General features: G+C 46.6%; 1 protein-coding gene across 2 annotated transcripts in view; it reads right to left on the bottom strand.

Annotated features, from left to right (window-relative positions):
- METAP1D (methionyl aminopeptidase type 1D, mitochondrial) overlaps nt 1-21,334 on the bottom strand; it is a 768,794-nt gene that overhangs the window by 94,572 nt on the left and 652,888 nt on the right. The window lies entirely within an intron of this gene.

Below are 21,334 nucleotides of genomic sequence, written 5' to 3'. Positions count from 1 at the left end.
AAACAAGTCCTGCTCCATAAAAAAGGGCGCCAGCCTCACCACCTTCAACCACGGACACAAACTAAGCGCTGAAGAAATCACATGTCCTCCATCAGCGAGAGAACGTGCACCAAGATCTCCCACGTTGTAGCCTCCATGTTTCTTAACTGACGACTTTCTGGAAATAAGGGCAAGATCACTTTTACGAGAGCGGAGACACTTATTTCTGCAGTAGTTAAATATTCCTGGTGATGAAAGTGGAGGACAACAGCGCAGTTCTCGAGAATCCCGTCTGCGCGAGGACAAAGAGCATCGTACGGTCCCTGCGTAGGGCGGTCTTCGGTGTTTGGATGCAGCAACCTGAACCGACGACAGGCCACATGGTTTAGACAGCGAAGAGTCACCAAAGCTACAGCCCAATGGCACAAATTTAAACAATGAGAGATACACATACAGTCTTTAAAAGGCGGGCATTTAATTCTATAAATAGTAATAAACACAAAACGAGGGCACACAGGGAGGCACAAGTCGCCACAGATCGACTTGGATATAGTGGCATGGGTCAAACACGAACTAAATAGTTGACAAGGTAGAATCGAGCAGCTTCAGAATGGGTGAAGAATACAAAAACAAGCAAGGAAGGATTAATATAACAAATGATTACATGTTCCCGAGAAGGAAGGTAATATGCTGAAAAGAAAATCGTAGAAGGCAGTATGAAAAGGAATAGATCAACGTTTACTTTTAAAGCAAGTTATTTCAACTTCATGTATTATCTAGTAGAGACTATGGGGGTCATTACAACCCTGGCAGTCAAAGACTGCCAGGGCTTTTCCGACGGAAGCACTGCCAACAGGCTGGCGGTGCTTCCCATGGTATCACGACCGCGACGGAAGCACCGCGGTCGCACCGCCGGGAACGGTGGTTTACCGCCACCTCAGTCCCGGTGGTTTTAATCCGCCAGGGCAGCGCTACTTGCAGCGCAGCCCAGGGGATTACGAGTCCCCCTACCGCCAGCCTTTTCCTGGCAGTTTGCACCGCCAGGAGAAGGCTGGCGGTACGGGGAATGCAGACAGTGAAAAGCGCGACAGTGCAACTGCACCCGTCGCACAGCCTCAACACCGGCGGGAGTGCGGCCGCATTGGCGGTCCAACCTTGGCGGGCGGCTTTACCCGCCCGCCAAGGTTGTAATGAGGGCCTATATCTAGCAGAAGATTCCTTACCTTTAAATTTCAGACTGAATCTGGTAATTTTTTTGTATGAGCACTACCCCTGCACGCTGATGGGTGGCTTCGTTTAGTTCTGTGCAGCCTTGGTGGTGCCAGAAGTGATGTTGCAGTCACAAATAGGCGCCACCCAGGCACGCGGACATCAGTTACTTTTCCCGACTTTCCACGCCAGAAGTGCAAAGCAATGAAGTGAACTAACAAATGTATGTCGAAACTAGGGCCCTGAAAGGGATTAACCCTAACCCTAGAAATCAGTCCGTAGAGCGGGGAGGAATGGATGGGTGTAAGGAAACTACAGCTAGATATAGTCTACCACATAATGTTAATCTGATTGAGAATCCTAGCTGCAGATGCCTCACCTTTGAATAGATACCCAAACCATAACTTCCTGGGGGTGGGCTGTGGAAACATTTTCTTAACTAGAGTGTCCGGCAGGAACAAACAGACGAAATGGCCGTTCCTGCAGACCTGACTGTACAGGCAGTAGTGTTTGGCAAACGTGTGCAGGGACGCCCAGGTTTCTGCCTGGCAGATGTCCAGGCCTAGGACTCCACGAGCTAACACCAAGGTCGCAACTTTTCCTCTAGTAGAATGGGCCCTTAAGCTCTCAGGAGGCTGCTTCTTAGCAAGGGTGTAGCAGATCTTACTTAACACAGAGACCAACCCAGCGTGAAATGGTTAGTTTCTGTACTGCCTGATCTTTTGGAGCTCCTATATAGCCCACGCAGAGTTGGTCATCTACTGAGAACTCTTTGTACGGTCAAGGTAGAATAACAATGCTCTTTTTAAGGTCCATATGGTGGAGTCACTCCTTTCCTTTAGAAGGATGTGGAAGAGCGCAAAAGCTTGGCATGGTGACAGACTGTCCCAAATGGAATGGGGTCACCACTTTTAAGAGGAAAGAGACACGGGTGCGAAGCACCACTTTGTCAGGGAACACAGTAAGATAAGGAGCTTGGATGATAAAGCTTCACTCATACTCTGGGCAGATGTTATTGCCACTAGAAAGGCTGTCTTGATAGTAAGCAGCTGGAGGGAACAGCTGTGCAGCGGCTTGAAGGAAGCACACATGAAATAGGTGAGAACCAAATTAAGGTCCCACTTTGGCATGATAAAGGGTGAAGAGTGAAACATATGTACAAGCACTCTGAGAAACCTATTTACAATAGGGGACTTAAAAAAGAGGGTTGTTCAGGCAGCCACAGGAAGGCAGAGAAGAGAGATAATCCTTAAGAGTGCCCAGAGTAGAGTCCTCCTGGGCAAGGGTAAGAATGAAGAGAAGAATATCAAAAAGAGAGGCAGAAAGAGGGTCGAGAAACCTTTCTGTACAATATTTTACATATTTCTGCTATCTGTAGGCATATGACGTTTTAGTGGAAGCACGCCTGGCTGCCAAGATAACGTTACAGACTTTGGGAGGAAGGTCAAAAGTAATGAAGTGCCGTCGCTCAATCTCCACACAAGAAGGCGGAGAGTCGACAAGTTTGGATGGTGAACCCTTCCCTGCTGCTGTGACAGAAGGTCCTACTGAAGGGACAGCCTGATCAGAGGATCGATGCTCATTTTCAGAAGCTCAGGATACCAGACTAACCTTGCCCAGTCCGATGCCACAAGAATGAGTTGGGCCTGGTCGTTCCTGATCTTCTTGAGAACTCTGAGCAGAAGTGGTATGGGCGGAGTGGCGTACAGGAGGCCTGAACTCCACTCATGATGAAAAGCGTCTCTGATCAGTAGCGGACTTTGAAACTTCAACATGCAAAGCTGCTGACATTGCATGTTCTCCTTGGAGGCAAACAGATCTAAACAATGCTTTCCCAACTGCTGAAAGAGACCTTGCGCTACCTCCGAATGGAGACGCCACTCTTGATCCGCCAGAGAACCTACCAGGTGTTGAACCACCAGGGTTATGTTCTGGTGTTCCAGCCCTGTCTGGAGACGCAGGGCCTCTTGACAAAGTGTCCACGACCCAACCCGCCCTGCTTGTTGCAGTACCACATAGCGTTGATGTTGTCCATGAACACTTGCACTAACTTCCCCTTCACGGAGGGAAGAAATGCTTTCATTGAGAATCGAATCGCATGGAGCTCCAACAGGTTGATGTGAAGCCCTGACCCTGCCGGAGACCAGAGTCCTCTCATCTCCACTTCTCCCAGATGACTGCCCTATCCCAGGAGTGACGCATCTGTCACTACTGTCAGGTCTGGTTGGGGAAGGGAGAGGAGTCTGCCTTTGACCCAATCACAGTTCATCAGCCATCACTACAGGTCTTTTGCAGTTTCCTTTGAGATCTGGACCATGTTGGAGAGATTCCCCTGATGCTGCACCTACTGGAACTTTAAGTCCCACTGCAGAGCCTGCATATGCCATCTGGCATGATTCACCAGCAGGATACATGAGGTCCAGCAGCCTCAGAGTCATTCTCACCGAAATCAAGGACAGAGGCTGAAAATCGGTATCATAGTCTGAATATCATGGGCTCGCTGCTCGGGAGGATAAGCACGAAATTGCAGTGTGTCCAGAACAGCTCAAATAAAAGGGAGCATCTGAAAAGGAATCAGGGTGACTTTGACACATTGTATAGTGAGCCCCAGCGAATGCATGAGGTCTGCCACAGTCTGAAGGTGGGAGACGACAGCCTGGGGTGAGGCCTCCTTCAACAGCCAGTTGTCAAGATAGGCGCAGAGTGAAACCTCCGATCTGTGCAGATGAGCTGCGACCACTGCCATCATCTTGGTGAACACCCGATGGGCGCTGGTCAGGCCAAAGGATAGAATGGTGAACTGAAAGTGCTTTTGGCCTACCTTGAACAGCAGGGAACCCCTGTGGGCAGGCAGGATGGGGATGTGAAAATACACATCCTACAAGCCCAATGCTATCAAGCAGTCTCCCTGGTCTAAGGCCAAAGTGAGCATCTTGAATTTCTCCTTTCTGAGGAAGAGATTGACAGTTCAGAGGTGTAGAATAGGGCAAATACCTTTGTTCTTTTTGGGGATCAGAAAGTAGCGGGAATCAGAACCACTGCCTACTTCTGATATTGAAACCCTCTCTCTAGCTTCATTGGCCAAAGGAGCTGTTACTTCATCTTGGAGCAAGGACAGAAGATCCACCGCCAGCCATTCTTGTATTGGCAGTATTGGGGGAAGGAAAGAGTGGAAAGGGAGGGAGTAGCCGTTATGAATCATCTGCAAGACCTATCTGTCCGATGTAATGGTCTTCTAGTGGAGGAAATGATGTTGAATTCTCCCTCCAACTGGGCACCCATAATCTTGCAGAACCAGACTAGGAGGGCTTAGAAGCTGCAGCTGCCGGTGGGGTTGGTGGCAGACGACTTCCGTCTACTAGACCCACGCGGTTGGACTGCACAGCTTGGGAAGCCTGCACTGGATGGTGGCTGGCTTAGGGCTGGCGCAATGATATGCCCCTTCCACAGCCACAAAAGGGGCAAAAGGCAGACTAGGGGCGAGGTGTCACTGAGAGGCCAAAGGACGTGGCCGTAGTCCATGAGTCCTTGAAGGGCTCCATTGCCAAGTCTGCCTTCTGTCCAAAGAGATGAGTCCCATCAAAGGGCATGTCCATGAGGCTGGCATGGACATCCCCCAAAATGCCAGATGTTCTCAGCTAGGCATGGCGCCTCAAAGCCACTGTTGAGGAAATCGCTCTGCTCAGCTAGTCAGTCATGTCCAAATCACACCTAATAGTGAACGTCACTGCTTCTCCCCCGTCTTTCACTGCTTGGGAGAGGATGGACCGGGCCTCCTCCGGGACATGTGGCCGCACCTGCGCAACTGTATCCCACAAGTTATGGGAAAAACGGCCCAACAAGCATGCGTTATTTACTGACCGGAATGCTAGGCTGGTGGAAGAAAACATTTTCTTGCCTAATCTATACAGCCTCATTCATTCCCTGTCCAGGGGAGCGGCAGGGAATGCCCCATGGGAAGTTCAGCTTGGACTACCAAGCTCTCAGGGGTGGGGTGTTGGGTGAAGAAACTAGCATCACCAGTGGCAAGGCGATGGCGGCGGGCAACTGTGCTATTCAAAGGAGCCCCTGTGCTGGGCTTGGACCAAGTTCCCAGCAGGAAATCAGTCAGTGCTTCATTAAAATGGAATAGGGGTTTGGATGAAGAAGCCCCAGGCTGAAGCACATCTGTCAAGAGGTTAGTCTTGACAGCCACAGAGGGAAGTTCAAGGTCAAGGACCTCTGCTGCCCTCTTCACCCCCTCCATAGCCACAGCAGGTGGAGAGAGAAAGCCAATATCCGAGGAGGTGTCCAGTCCACTGGCATCTCCTAGTTCCTCAAACCAGTCCAATGCAGTTGGGGTCTCCAACTATGTTAAACTTGACAGCCTTAGGGTGGTCATCCCCCAACTTTTTGCCTGCATCCCTCCATTTTTCTGACCCTGTTTTTGTTGGTTTTCGGACTGCTGTCCTGTGCTAAAGTGCATTTGCTCTCTACCCTAAACGTGGTAACATTGGTTCCTACCCAATTGGCATATTTAATTGGTCTATGAGTCCGTAGTAAAGTGCACTACATGTGCTCAGGGTCTGTAAATTAAATGCTACTAGTAGGCCTGCAGCACTGATTGTGCCACCCACATAAGTAGCCGTTTAACCATGTTTCAGGCCTGCCAATGCAAGGCCTCTGTGTGCAGTTTCACTGCTACTTTGACTTGGCATTCAAAACTACTTGCAAAGCCTTAAACTTCCCTTTTTCTACATATAAGTCCCCCCTAAGGTAGGCCCCAGGTAACCCATAGGGCAGGGTGCTATGTAGGTTAAAGGCAGGACATGTACTTATGTGCTGGTAGTGAAAAACCCATACATTTGTTTTCCACTACTGTGAAGCCTGCTTCTCTCACAGACTAGCATTACACCTACCCTAATACACTTTTGAGTGGTAGATTCTGAGCTGGATGAGTGGTCCTGTCATGTTTGGCATTGCCAGCATGGCAATAGAAAATCCTGCTTACCGGTGAAGTTGGATTTAATATTACTATTTTTTAAAACTATTTTAGAAATGGCACTTTTAGAAAGTGGGCCTTTCTCTGCACTTACTGCCATCTACGCCTTACAGCCTGTCTCCAATCCACATCTGGTCTGTGCTGGTTGACAGCTCCCCTTGTGCATTCCACCCAGACAACCATAAACACAGGACACTCAATCACATCTGAATTCATATGCATACTGAATGGGTCTTCCTGGGCAGGAAGGGTGGAGGGGCTCACACTTACATTTCAAGGGCCAGTGGCCTGCCCTCACACAAAGGACTGATAACTCCCAAAGGGATCCTGGCAGACAGGACTAGGCTGAAGGGGGAACTTTTGCATTTCAAAACCACTCTTTGAAGTTTTCCCCTCTTCAAAGGTATTTTGGGGTATATAAACTGGGTCTATGACCCCCACCAAATCAGTCACTTCTGGACCTACACTTGCACTCTGTCAGAGGAACTGCTTGGCTGCCCAAATGACTCATCTGGACTTTTTTGCTGAGAAGGATTGCTGCCTTGCTTGTTGCCCTGCTGGTCTCTGACTCTGCTGGAAGAACTCTGCCATCCTCCTGAATTGTTCTCCAAGAGCTTGGATTGAGCTTGCTTCCTGTTTCTGAAGTCTAAGGGCCAACAAGGACTTCATCTTTTCAAGAAACACCTTGTGCGTCGAAAATCGACACAACGCCTGCAGAAATCTACGCAAAGGCTACATGGCAGCTTAGAAATTGGCACACAGCCCACTGGAACGACGCAGCACTGACTTCCTGACTGGAAACTCAACACAGCGCCTGCCTTGTGACAGAAAATTTGATGCATTGCCTACCAGATCAACGCATCGCCTGCTCCGTCTTCCATCGTGTCAAGGATTTTCAACGCATTGTCCCTGGGCATCAAAATATCCCCACATCACAGTGAGGAACCAAGACTGGGTGCCGAAAAACAATGCAAACCCTTGCAGCGTGGAAAGAAAGAATGTATTGTTTGTGCTGCGCCAGAAAATCCGACTTATTTTTTCACGCATCTCCTCCTCTACCTTCTCCGTGCATTGTTATTTTTGATGCATCCCAGGTACTGTGTAACAAAGAAACAACTGTTAATTTCCTAAGGATTGAGACACTTTTAAACTTTTTAAAAGTGATATTTCAACTTGTGCTTATTGGATTTCTGTCGTTTTTACCTTATTTTATAAATATTTTCTATTTTCCTAGTGTGGTGTATTTCTGTGGTGTTTTCACTGTTACTGTTTGATTTATTGCACAAATACTTTACACACTGCATGTAAGTTAAGCCTGACTGCTCAGTGAAAAGCTACTAGAGGGTGGGCACAGGATAATTTGGATTGCGTTGTGACTTACCCTGACTAGGATTGTGGTCCCTATTTGGACAAAGGTGTATATCTCTGCCAACTAGAGACCCCATTTCTAACAAACTGGTATTCTAAAGGGTCCAGTGACCCCTTCCCACTCTTCCCCAATGCATGGCTGCTTTAGAAAACACTCAGGCAACAACCTAGAACGAACGGGCCCTACCAGCGCAGAAATCAGCATCAATCAATGCTGTTCCAACTTCGAGTCGTCAGGAATGAGAAAGGAGCTAGTGCTGTCTGTGGGAGCCGCAGTGCACGGGATCAGTGCCAGAGAATGTCGTGTTGGCATGACCGGTGCTGATCTGGATCCAAGATCAGATCCGTGAGACACCATCGGACCCGAAGTTGGAGCCGTTGGCGCAGAACCTGATGGTGCCTCCTCCACCACTGTGGGGCCTGAAGGCGCTCTAGAGGAGTCGGCCAGCTCGAATACATAGTGCATGCCTCATAAAAGTCTTTCAACTAAGTGGGGGTCACTGTAGCTCCCAGGAACGGGGGGAGGAACAGAGCTGGACTTGGCAACGGCTCCGTAGAACCGTGTCTGGAACACCGATGTTCCTCACTCGTTGCATCGGCCAAAAGACCCAGCGAAGTCAAAGTCTATTTAGACTTCTTCTTCTTGTGCCTCTGCCCGAGTGTCCAGAGGACCTCGAGTGCCAGGAAGAGGACTTAGGGCTACTGGAGCAGTCCAGTGATCTTCTTCAGGACCGAGACCTCCTAGGAGTAGAGCTACAACCGCCGAGCTGCAAGCAGTTTAAGGTATCACTCCCTCACAGCTTTCGGCACCATGACCTGGCAGTCCGAGCACAAATTTTAAACTTGGTCGCGCTCGAGACACCACAAGCACACCAAGTAAGGGTCCATTACCAACATGGCGCGGTGACAGCCACCACATGGCGTGCAAACTGCCTTCCTGGAAGACATCCTTCAACACACTTTCAAAAATGGTTGACAAAAAGTAAAAAAAAAGTGTTATAAAGAGATAGAGGGGTAGTTCTTCTCTAGATCAGCGCTAACTGGCGAGGAAAGAAAATAACTGATGCACATATGCCTCGTTGGCGCCTATATAGGTGACAGCAACGTCACTTCCAGCGCAAACGACCCCGTACAGAACTGAACAAAGCCACACAATGGCATGCAGGGGTACTGCTCATGCAAAAGTTTTCAGATCCAGTCTGATGCTTGGGAAATTCAAAGGTAAGAAATCAACAGCTAGAAGTCTCTATCAGATAGTGACCTCAAAAGAGTTACTCCGCCATGGAAATAAAATAAAATAATTAAATTGTCAGAGACAGCACTCAATCAAAAAGCCAAGTTCTAACAGTTTTTCGAAAGACATGATGGCCTGAAAAAGCTGTGTCAAGCTTTTGCTGCTCAACAGAATGATCTTCCTCCCAGTCCAGATTATCTAATACAGGGAAATGTTACTAGATTGGCTGAAGCGGAGTATAAAGAGTGAGAATGTTTCTACCTTAAAAACAAGACTTAAGAAAAGTAAGGCCATGGCTGTGCCAAGCATTAAATACAATGCCTTAATTAAAAACCATTTGTGAAGAGGACGCCAATTCAGTGTACCCAAATGATCAGAGATGTAAGCGTATCAGGGCGGTCCTAATACCAGGCGAACTGACATCTTTGGAATCATTTGCAGATGTGTGGTAAAATAGTTTGGTAAACCCATACTCACTGTATTGACCTTGTCCAGTTTAGAAGAAATAAGGGCTTGAATTGTAGTTTTTAGACAGGTTATTGGAAGAAGCAGTAGAAAAGCATCAGAATATTTCCCAACACTCTGAAAATCACCAAATAAGAGCCTGCTGGTTTGGTAAATTGAGATGAGAAAGATATCTTACTACTTAAAACAATACAGAGGCTGCAAGACTGCTCTATTGTAAGGAGGAGAAGCTATGGAGGACGGCCATCCGGCTGCAGTGCTACTAGCAGATGGGTGGGATTTCTGAAAGGCTAGAATCTCTATCTAATCACAAATCAGTTAAGATGAATGGCATTCATTGTGGATGCTAAGTCTTGTCGACATGTTTTAAAAGCTTTTGGCATTACCAGTATATTTGTGTGTGGATGCACTTTTTATACCAATTGCACATTGCCTGCCTAAGTATAAAATATGAACCAATGCTTCCTGATAAGATGAATCACACGGTCATGTGTATGTTAAAAATTGTGCGGCTGAGCTGATCCGGACGCTCCCCCCTGGCTCGAGGTCTAAAAGTTGAACAGAAACAAGAGTTGAACAGCTTGTTCTCTGCCAAAAAAGCGTCAATCCCTGCATAAACACTGCCCCTCACCCTCATTCCTCACAAGCTCTGCAGAAGGACAGGGTGGGAGATGGTACGAAATGCCACTGGGAGATCTAGTAGGATGAGAATAGCTAATCCTTCAGTGTCCAGAAAGAGATGCAGGTCAAACAGGGCTGCTAATGGCACAGATTCTTTTCCATGTCCTTTGCAGAAGCCTACTTGGTGCCAATCAAGCAGAATATTAGTTTTCAAAAAGATGGAAAGTTGTTTATTAACAATAGATTCAACAACCTTTGAATTCCAAGAAGAAGTGATATATGATTGTAAGTGGCTGAAGTCAGGGGATCTGCAGACAGGTTTTTGTAGCAGGGAAGTAACTACTGCTTTCTTCCAAGAACCAGGGAGCTTCTCCCAAGGCAGAAAACACATTCTAAACATTAGTTACAATGATGACAAAATACTCTAAGATATGTTTAAAGATTTTAACAGGACATAGATCAAGAAGTGATCCTGAAATAATATAACGGAACAAAAGTAGTCAATGCAGGCCCTGTAATTACTATGGATGAACTGACCTGCAGACTATTTTGGGCACAAAAAGTAAACTGCGATGTACAGGTATGACATACCTTGGCAATTTTTGAGGAAAAGTCAGCTACATTGCCACAAAGTACTTGCAGGGCAAGATGCCGTAGTGAGGTACACCATAAAGGAGAACGTTCAGTAACAATTTTAAATATTTGATATGATAAGAGGCTTAACAGATACGATTTGAGAAGCATTATTAGATCTATTTTTTATAACACGTTTTACTGGGTATTCGGTGTAAAGCAGACGTAAAGAATTAAACAGCCATACATTCCACAAGACCCATTCTCCCCCCATCACTTGACATCATGATCAAAAGTACATTCAAAAGGACAAACACTGGTATGGCTCTCGTGGCTAGCACCTTCCCTCTGCTCCAGCTTCTGATGGCTTGGAGCCATATACATACATTTCTCTGAAAGATATCCTATGAGTTTTGTTGTTTTCTGACTTGTAAACCAGTCAGTAGCTTTCACTCCATCAGTGCCCAGCCTGCTCATAACAGTGCTTCATAAGTCTAAGGTTCTGATAATACATGGGTCCTGAGGATAGTGGCAAATAAACTGGAAGAACCCTAGAGCAGCCATAGCATCCAAAGCAGAGGTGATCTAAGAAATAAATTGCCTGTCAGTTCAAGAAGTAAGCACAATATGGAATAAGAAAAACTACCCATACGTGTAAAGTGACTAGAAAGCTCTGATGATGCAAACTGCTAGATATTCAGCTAAGACACATTCAACATTAAAGGGTAAAGAAAGGCTATCGGTTATCATACCGTTTCTTGGACTTACTGAAAGTAACACATAATGATTATCCAATGCCTATGCTATCCATGTAACTGATAAAGTGGCCTGAAGAATTCAATGTAGCCCTAAATAACTTTTTCTTGTACGGAAAAAAAATAATGTATGAAAGCTATTGAAAGCTACCTTGAAAGTTGACCCATATTTCAGGGGCATCAACTCACACAACATGTATGGGACGTGGGGAAAGATTAGGAGAGAGATCTTCAGCACTACCTCACCAACATTAGGGTGACAGAGCCCCTTATTATTTCTTTATTCATATTGTTATTTATTTCAGTTGTCTTTTATCCAAAAACAATTACAACACAAACTTAGATAAACCAAGATCACAGTCTGCACAGATTAAAGATCATACCATGTTAAATAACATGTATAGAACATGAATACATGATGATTAATTCAAATCAAGTCTATTAGGAAATGCTGCAATCAGTACTAACATCTGTCTATGATCCCCAACTATAAAATTAAAATCATTAGCGTTAAGACTAAGGAATTTTCCCTCTGTATACTGTATATCTTCTCTATAACTGAATATGATGCGGTTGGGACCACAAACAGATGAAATCCACCTATATTACTTTCAAAATAAAGGAGTTACCTCCAAGACATAGGCCCTCATTTCAACTTTGGCGGGTGGCGCCCGCCAAGTTGAAACCGCTGCGCGGCCGCACTCCCGCAGTGTCTATTTGGAGATCCCTGCTGGGACGGTGGGCGGAAACCTAGTTTCCGCCTGCCGGCCCAGCGGGGATCTCGGCCGCAACACAGGAGCCGGATCCAAATGGAGCCGGCGGTGTTGCGGCTGTGCGACGGGTGCAGTTGCCCCCGTCGCGCTTTTCACTGTCTGGCATGGGCAGTGCAGGGGCCCCCGGGATTCCCCTTTCCGCCAGCCTTTTCATGGCCAGGAAAAGGCTGGTGGGAGGGGGACTCGTAATCCCCTGGGCAGCGCTGCTGGGGGATTTAAACCGCCGGGACAAAAGTGGCGGGAAACCGCCGGTCCCGGCGGTGCGACTGCGGCGCTTCCGCTGCGGTCGTAATGCCCGAGTTCTTACCGCCAGCCTGTTGGCGGTACAAACTCCAGAACAGCCCTGGCGGTCTTTGACTGCCAGGTTTGTAATGAGGGCCATAATTCCTTAGTGAAGCCTAGATATCCTTGGGCTATAGATGTAGAAGGTCAGATAGAAAAGTAGATGTCCATGGTTTCATTACAATATAATAAATCTGAAAGCTAATCTGTCACTTTGGATATGGGGCCTCTACCACAGTGTATGCCACTATTGTAAATTTTCCGCAAGAAACAGGCCAGGGCTGTATACTTATGGATTACCTTCAGGATTTTCTTAACATAGTCTAGCAGGGCAAGGAGTGGAGACAGAGCCACCTGATGGCTTATTACCGTAGACTGTGCCCTAAAGATTTGGTACCATGCCCATGCCAAGTGAAAATATTTGGGGCAGGTTTTGTTTACGTCCATCCCAATTGCATGAAGGCCTGCTATGGTACAATATATTCTATGCGGAAGTGAATTAGTCTATGTCGACTATTAACATACATTTTCAGTTTGGAGACAGTAGTACTGCCAAACAGAGTTGGAGATTTCCACTTCTGGGTCCATTGTCTATTGTCTACTAGTAGCTGTTCTGTCATCTTTCAAGACTTAACTATAGTGCTGTAACGTCTGGTGATTAGGCCTTAAGTATTAGCAGTTGCTACCACCTGAGTTAAGGCTAGGAGAGCTGGGGGTTCAACCAGAAATTCAAGAAAAAAACTCTCTTGATGTATGTCTAAGTCTGAAGTGGTGATGTCCCTCCTTTTTCTTTAAAGTGATTCAAAGTTATAGAACTTCTATCTTCAAAAAATCATTAATTGTCAAGATCCCTAGACTAGTTCGTTGCTTCCCGGGTCTTGGTTCAAATGTAGCCAGCAATAGGGGATTCTTAAGAGCTGGTAACACCAGAGACTAAAGTTTCACCAATACCACCATGTCAGTCAAACTATGTCAAGCATGCACTGTACAGGTCATCGTGTCAACCTGATATCAAGCTAGAGGCATTAGGCGACCCGCCCCTGTGATGTGTTGGGTGGGGTATGCCATATCACATTTCATATTAAAGGATGGAAGTCAGTATTCTGTATCGTACTACCTGCTCCATCCTTTTGAGTTGGTCAACCCATTGGTAATGTTCCAGATCAGGCACAAGCAATCCCTCCTGGAATATGGAAGCGTTATGGTATCTCAATTAATTCTAGGCTGCTTACCTGCCTGTATAAACGCCAGAAGCACAAAGCACATGGAGGCAAGGAATGCCTTTGTTAAGGATATTGGTACATTGATACACAGATACAGAAGACGGGGCATAGAATCATCTTTATAACCACTAACATTTCAGCCAGAGGAAATGTTTTTCATTTGGTGACCATTACCTGTATCTTCATTACTTCCGGGTACATAAAACTCTCTAAGGACTAGATCTGTATTTGTATGAACTTTTACACCCAGGGACCGAATCGGATGCTCAGACCAATCGGAGGAAACTCAAAGTTGGGTTTGGCCTAGTTCAGGGTGATGGGATTCACCTGGAATTTACTCCAATTAATCGTCAACCCAGAGAACTGGTCAAATTGTATAAACTCCATTACTATCAAGGAAAGATTGCCACAAAAGTTTGTAACATAGCGTGTAATATCATCCATACACCGGGATAATAGATATCTTTTCCCAACAATCCAAGGCTATCTGTGGCACTGCTGCTTCTTTAGTATAGTAATCAGATGCTCCAATGCAAACACAACAAGAATCTGGGACAGGGGACATCCCTGCCTCATACGTCCCTCGGTCTGGATGGGGAAAAACAATCATTTATCTTTATTCGGGCACTGGTTTGCATTATATAATAATGACATCCAGCCTGCAAGGCCCTTGCAAGGGATGGTATCCAACAAGTAGTCAAGTAATATACCAAAGCTTTTGTTCTTCTATTAGCTAATATAGTAGATAGTGAACCTGGTTAAAGTATCAGGGGCATATTATTCCTTAAAAGTCATGGTAATGTTGCTAATATATATTATCAGCTCATCTTGCAATGTCGAACCCAGAATCCTCCTCACTTTAGGCACATAGGCGGTCACCGCCATTTGGCCGCTCCGAGGTCATAAGACCGCAAAGGCCATTCTGGCTTTCCCGCTGGGCCGGCGGGCACCCGCCAAAGGAGCGCCCGCCGGCCCAGCGGGAAAGGCCCTGCAACATAGAAGCCGGCTCCGAATGGAGCCGGCGGTGTTGCAGGGGTGCGACGGGTGCAGTTGCACCCGTCGCGATTTTCACTGTCTGCTAAGCAGACAGTGGAAATCATGCTGGGGCCCTGTTAGGGGGCCCTTGCACTGCCCATGCCATTGGCATGGGCAGTGCAGGGGCCCCCAGGGGCCGCACAACACCCGTTCCCGCCATCCTGTTACTGGCGGTAAAAAACGCCAGAAACAGGGTGGCGGGAAGGGGGTCGGAATCACCATGGCGGCGCTGCTTGCAGCGCCGCCATGGAGATTCAGCCCAGACAGGGGAAATCCGGCGGGAAACCGCCGGATCCCCTTTTCTGACCGCGGCGGTAATGGGCAGGGAAGCACCGCCAGCCTGTTGGCGGTGCTTCCGTGGTTGGAATGACCCCCATAGTTTGGTAACCACTGGTTAGGTGAGAGACAAGCGGGGACAATCAAAGACCATTTACTGTTTGACTGGTCACAGATATCTTCAATGTCTGCCACACTGCATTTTTGGTTTGTAGGCATGAGAAAAAGCAGGGAGCCTCGAGTCAACTTACTTACAAGACAATATTCATGCAGGTTAGGTCATTGTCGATGGGACAATCAAAAGGTCCACTCACTTTCATTACTTTTTCATATCAGTTCATTGAATGGGACTGGTTTGAAGAATCAGCATGACACAATCCTGCATGTTAACGTTATATGTAATCTACATGGAGCCCATAAATTATTTTGCCTTCAGTTAGTGAATACATTTGTACTGTTATTGTAGCTGCTGCAACGAATAGTCGTATGTGACTAAAGGGCCTTGCTTATTTCTTCTCAACATTGCTTTTAACCCCTTCTGTGCCCAGGACGTAATGGTTACGTCCTGAGGCACAGTGCTGCTGTGCCCAGGACGTAACCATTACGTCCTGTGCACAGAGCCCAGAGGGAGCGCTCTCGCTCCCTCTGTGGGGTTCCCCCCCACCCCCCAAGTCAGGGATGGAAGGGGAAGCCCTTCCCCTCCCACCCCCGACCCCCCCAACCCCCCCTGTGACGTCAGCGCGCGAGCGCGCGCTGATTAGTCACAGGGTCTCCCCCGATTGAAAAAGAAATGCTTTTGCATTTCTTTTTCAATCCCATGGGGGAGGCCCCGAGAGGCTTCAAAGGGAAGGAAATGTATTTCCTTCCCTTTGAAGTCTCTCACAGGTTTCAAAAGCCGGATTGCTTGCAATCCGGCTTTTGAAACCCCACTAGACACCAGGGATTTTTTTTTTTCTTCTTGAAATTGGCAAAAGGGAGCGACCCCTTGGGCAAGGGTCGCTCCCAGGGGGGCATTTTTTTAGGAAGGCCTTTTCTGCCCCCCCTGGGGGCAGATTGGCCTATTATTAGGCCGATCTGCCCCCAGGGGGGGCAGAAACCTCTAGGCACCAGGGACCTTTTTTTTTGTTTTTTTTTTTTGTGATTAATTCTTTTTTTTTAGGTGGGGAGCGATCCCTTAGGCAAGGGTCGCTCCCCTACGGGGCAATATATATTTAGGCCATTTCTGCCCCCCTTGGGGGCAGATTGGCCTATTTTGATAAGGCCAATCTGCCCCCAAGGGGGGCAGAAACCATTAGACACCAGGGAGTTTGTTTTTGCGCGCGAATGTCACGCAACAAAGCGACCCCTTTGGCAAGGGTCGCTCCCAGGGGGGGCAATTTTTTGGGAAGGCCTTTTCTGCCCCCCCTGGGGGCAGATCGGCCTATTATTAGGCCGATCTGCCCCCAGGGGGGGAAGAAACCTCTAGGCGCCAGGGCAAATTTTTTTTTTGTGTTTTTTTTTTTTGTTCTTTTTTTTTTTTTTAGAGATGGGGAGCGACCCATAAGGCAAGGGTCGCTCCCCTGGGGGGGCAAATTGTATTTAGACCATTTCTGCCCCTCTGGGGGACAGATCGGCCTATTATTAGGCCGAACTGCCCCCGGGGGGGGGGGGCAGAACACTCTAGGCGCCAGGGCAATTTTTTTTTGTGTTATTTTTTGTTGTTGTTTCTTTTTTTAGAGATGGGGAGCGACCCATCAGGCAAGGGTCGCTCCCCTGGGGGGGCAAATTGTATTTAGACCATTTCTGCCCCCCTGGGGGCAGATTGGCCAATTTTAGGTCAACCTGCCCCCAAGGGGGCAGAAACCACTAGGCACCGGGGATTTGTTTTTTGGCGCCAATGTCACGCAGGGGGAGCGACCCCGTAGGCAAGGGTCGCTCCCAGGGGGGGGGGGGGGGGGGGGGGGTTGGTTTAGGGGGCAAATTTATTTTAGGGCATTTCTGCCCCCCCCCCCCCTGGGGCCGGCTGAGCTACAGGCCACACACCACAGGTAGGCACCTTGCAAAAAACACCTCTGTTTTCTGTGAAAAAATATGTTGTGTCCACGTTGTGTTTTGGGCCATTTCCTTTTGTGGGCGCTAGGCCTACCCACAGAAGTGATGTACCATTTTTATCGAGAGACTTAGGGGAACGCTGGGTGGAAGGAAATTTGTGGCTCCTCTCAGATTCCAGAACTTTCTGTCACCGAAATGAGAGGAAAAAGTGTTTTTTGGCCCAAATTTTGATGTTTGCAAAGGATTCTGGGTAACATAACCTGGTCAGAGCCCCGCAAGTCACCCCATCTTGGATTCCCCTGGGTTTCTAGTTTTCAAAAATGCACTGGTTTGCTAGGTTTCCTCAGGTGTCGGCTGAGCTACAGGCCAAAATCCACAGGTAGGCACTGCTTTTTATAAAAAAATGTGATGTGTCCACGTTGTGTTTTGGGCCCTTTCCTTTCGTGGGCGCTAGTCCTACCCACACAAGTGAGGTATCATTTTTATCGGGAGACTTGGGGGAACGCTGGGTAGAAGGAAATTTGTGGCTCCTCTCAGATTCCAGAACTTTCTGCCACAGAAATGAGTAACATGTGTATTTTTAGCCAAATTTTGAGGTTTGCAAAGGATTCTGGGTAACAGAACCTGGTCCGAGCCCCGCAAGTCACCCCTCCTTGGATTCCCGTAGGTCTCTAGTTTTCAGAAATGCACAGGTTTGGTAGGTTTCCCTAGGTGCCGGCTGAGCTAGAGGCCAAAATCTACAGGTAGGCACTTCGCAAAAAACACCTCTGTTTTTTTCCAAAATTTAGGATGTGTCCACGTTGCGCTTTGGGGTGTTTCCTGTCGCCGGCGCTAGGCCTACCCACGCAAGTGAGGTATCATTTTTATCGGGAGACTTGGGGGAACGCTGGGTGGAAGGAAATTTGTAGCTCCTCTCAGATTCCAGAACTTTCTGCCACAGAAATGTGAGGGACATGTGTTTTTTTAGCCAAATTTTGAGGTTTGCAAAGGATTCTGGGTAACAGAACCTGGTCCGAGCCACACAAGTCACCCCTCCTTGGATTCCCCTAGGTCTCTAGTTTTCAGAAATGTACAGGTTTGGTAGGTTTCCCTAGGTGGCGGCTGAGCTAGAGGCCAAAATCTCCAGGTAGTCACTTTGCTAAAAACAGCTCTGTTTTCTGTGATGTGTCCACGTTGTGTTTTGGGGCATATCCTGTCACGGGCGCTAGGCCTACCCACACAAGTGAGGTATCATTTTTATCGGGAGACGTGGGGGAACGCTGGGTGGAAGGAAATTTGTGGCTCCTCTCAGATTCCAGAACTTTCTGCCACAGAAATGTGAGGAACATGTGTTTTTTTAGCCAAATTTTGAGGTTTGCAAAGGATTCTGGGTAACAGAACCTGGTCCGAGCCACACAAGTCACCCCTCCTTGGATTTCCCTAGGTCTCTAGTTTTCAGAAATGCACAGGTTTGGTAGGTTTCACTAGGTGCCGGCTGAGCTAGAGGCCAAAATCTACAGGTAGTCACTTTGCTAAAAACAGCTCTGTTTTCTGTGATATGTCCACGTTGTGTTTTGGGGCATATCCTGTCGCGAGCGCTAGGCCTACCCACACAAGTGAGGTATCATTTTTATCGGGAGACGTGGGGGAACGCTGGGTGGAAGGAAATTTGTGGCTCCTCTCAGATTCCAGAACTTTCTGCCACAGAAATGTGAGGAACATGTGTTTTTTTAGCCAAATTTTGAGGTTTGCAAAGGATTCTGGGTAACAGAACCTGGTCCGAGCCCCGCAAGTCACCCCTCTTTGGATTCCCCTAGGTCTCTAGTTTTCAGAAATGCACAGGTTTGGTAGGTTTCCCTAGGTGGCGGCTGAGCTAGAGGCCAAAATCTACAGGTAGTCACTTTGCTAAAAACAGCTCTGTTTTCTGTGATGTGTCCACGTTGTGTTTTGGGGCATATCCTGTTGCGGGTGCTAGGCCTACCCACACAAGTGAGGTACCATTTTTATCGGGAGACTTGGGGGAACATAGATTAGCAAAACAAGTACTATTGCCCCTTGTCTTTCTCTACATTTTTTCCTTCCAAATATAGGAGTGTGTGTAAAAAAGACATCTATTTGAGAAATTCCCTGTAATTCACGTGCTACTATGGTCACCCCGGAATTCAGAGATGTGCAAATAACCACTGCTCCTCAACACCTTATCTTGTGCCCTTTTTGGAAATGCAAAGGTTTTCTTGATAGCAATTTTTTACTCCTTATATTTCAGCAAATGAATTGCTGTATACCCGGTATAGAATGAAAACGCACTGCAGGGTGCAGCTCATTTATTGGCTCTGGGTTCCTCGGGTTCTTGATGAACCTACAAACCCTATATATCCCCGCAACCAGAGGAGTCCAGCAGACGTAACGGTATATTGCTTTCGATAATCTGACATTGCAGGGAAAAGTTACAGAGTAAAACGTAGAGAAAAATTGATGGTTTTTTCACCTCAATTTCAATATTTTTCTTTTTCAGCTGTTATTTTCTGTAGGAAACCCTTGTAGGATCTACACAAATGACCCCTTGCTGAATTCAGAATTTTGTCTACTTTTCAGAAATGTTTAGGTTTCTGGGATAGAGCATTGGTTTCATGACCATTCCTGTCACTGACTGGAAGGAGGCTGAAAGCACAAAAAATTGCACAAATGGGGTATGCCCCAGTAAAATGCCAAAATTGGGTTGAAAAATTGGGTTTTCTGATTCAAGTCTGCCTGTTCCTGAAAGCTGGGAAGCTGCTGAGTTTAGCACCGCAAACCCTTTGTTGATGCCATTTTCAGGGGAAAAACCACAAGCCTTCTTCTGCAGCCACTTTTTCCAATTTTTTTGAAAAAAACGAAATTTTCACTGTATTTTGGCCAATTTCTTGGCCTCCTTCAAGGGAATCCACAAAGTCTGGGTACCTCTAGAATCCCTAGGATGTTGGAAAAAAAGGATGCAAATTTGGCTTGGTTAGCTTATGTGGACAAAAAGTTATGAGGGCCTAAGCGCGAACTGCCCCAAATAGGCAAAAAAAGGCCCGGCACAGGAGGGGGAAAAGGCCTGGCAGCGAAGGGGTTAAACACTGTTCAAATTGCCACAGAAATATCTACAGCACTCACATGAACCTCCTACTGGGAGTTGTAGATTCTTAATGTAATGCAGCACTCCAAGATATGGACACCTCATTAGTACAGTCAAGCTAAATTAAATGTAATAAAGACAGTCATCTAGGATTAATTCTTAGAAACATTTTTAGGTCTCGTCTAGAGGTAGCTCTTAGCTGTATGTTGTGGAAGATTTATTGTGGATAATACCAAAACTTATGGTGGACCTTAACAGCTTCCCTTCCTCTCCATGTGTTTGTCCCTCACCTGGAGGACAACTTCATCAACATCCTTTTGATTGAATGACATGTTGTGTTCCACTGCTTAAGTTGTAGAACTATTCTTTTATTTTTTGTTCAGCACAACATGGAGTGTGTTTTTTCTCACTTCTCCGTGTTGCTCCGGCCACTCATCCATTACTTACCCCATCCTTCCCATTTTTTTTAGTTTTACTTTTCACCCACCCAAACTCCTCCACTGCTTCCTGTTTCTCCCTGCTATCATAGCTAAGGGTGTGACTTCTGCACCTACGCCTCTGTTGCTCTCCCTTTCCTCTGAGTACTTTTAAACAACTTTTTTGAAGGATCCAGCAGTTCCATTTTTCTACAGGGTCAGTCCTTTCTCCTTAATGCAGTTTCACGATTTTTTATTGTGATTTAACGCAGCAACAATGGTATCCATCATCTTGAAAAGGAAAATTGAAAAACAAAATAAGAAAAAATGGTTGTCATGTCATAAGGCTTACATGTGCATGTGTGGTGAAGCATGCACACATATATTATTATGCCGTTTTTGTTTTGTTTTTTGCCTAAGCTGTTCCGCATTGCTACAGACATTTTTTTCTTTCTGCAAATGCATAACAGCACTGGCAAGGTCAAAAGGTCTGATAATGCCACTGAAAAGCAAACTTTAGCTGTACCAGTGCTTCTCGGAAATGCTTCCTGAACAGGCATGATTTAACTAAAATGGCTGGAGACCGTAGAACAGATTTAGGATAGAACATACACTGACACGTTATTTTACTTCTAATAGTCCTTCATTTAGAAAACTGTATTTCATCTTCGGACCAGCTTTGTTCTGTTCTTAGATTTATGATAGCAATATAATATTGTAAATCAAGCAGCACATACCAGGCATAGTTCTCAGATGATTTTGTTTCGCTTTTTTCGTGAACACACTGTGGCCAACGAGCAAACATGCAGGTTATTGTGTGTGAGAAAGTGGAAGTCAAGACTGCCACAAATCATCAAAATCATTGTGTAACTGTCATCTGACGAAATCGTTCGTGTGACTCTGAATCACAGTTTGTGTTATACAGTTCATAAATATGTTCTTTCAGAAGAACAAAATGCATAAAACCCGAAGAAGCTAGGGTGATTCCATAGCACAACCTCCAGTACAGTAATCGTTCCTATTGACAGTGGTAC

Source organism: Pleurodeles waltl, chromosome 3_1 (genome assembly GCF_031143425.1).
Source record: "Pleurodeles waltl isolate 20211129_DDA chromosome 3_1, aPleWal1.hap1.20221129, whole genome shotgun sequence".
Taxonomy (NCBI): Eukaryota; Metazoa; Chordata; class Amphibia; order Caudata; family Salamandridae; genus Pleurodeles; species Pleurodeles waltl.
This window is presented reverse-complemented; position numbering and strand designations above follow the sequence as displayed.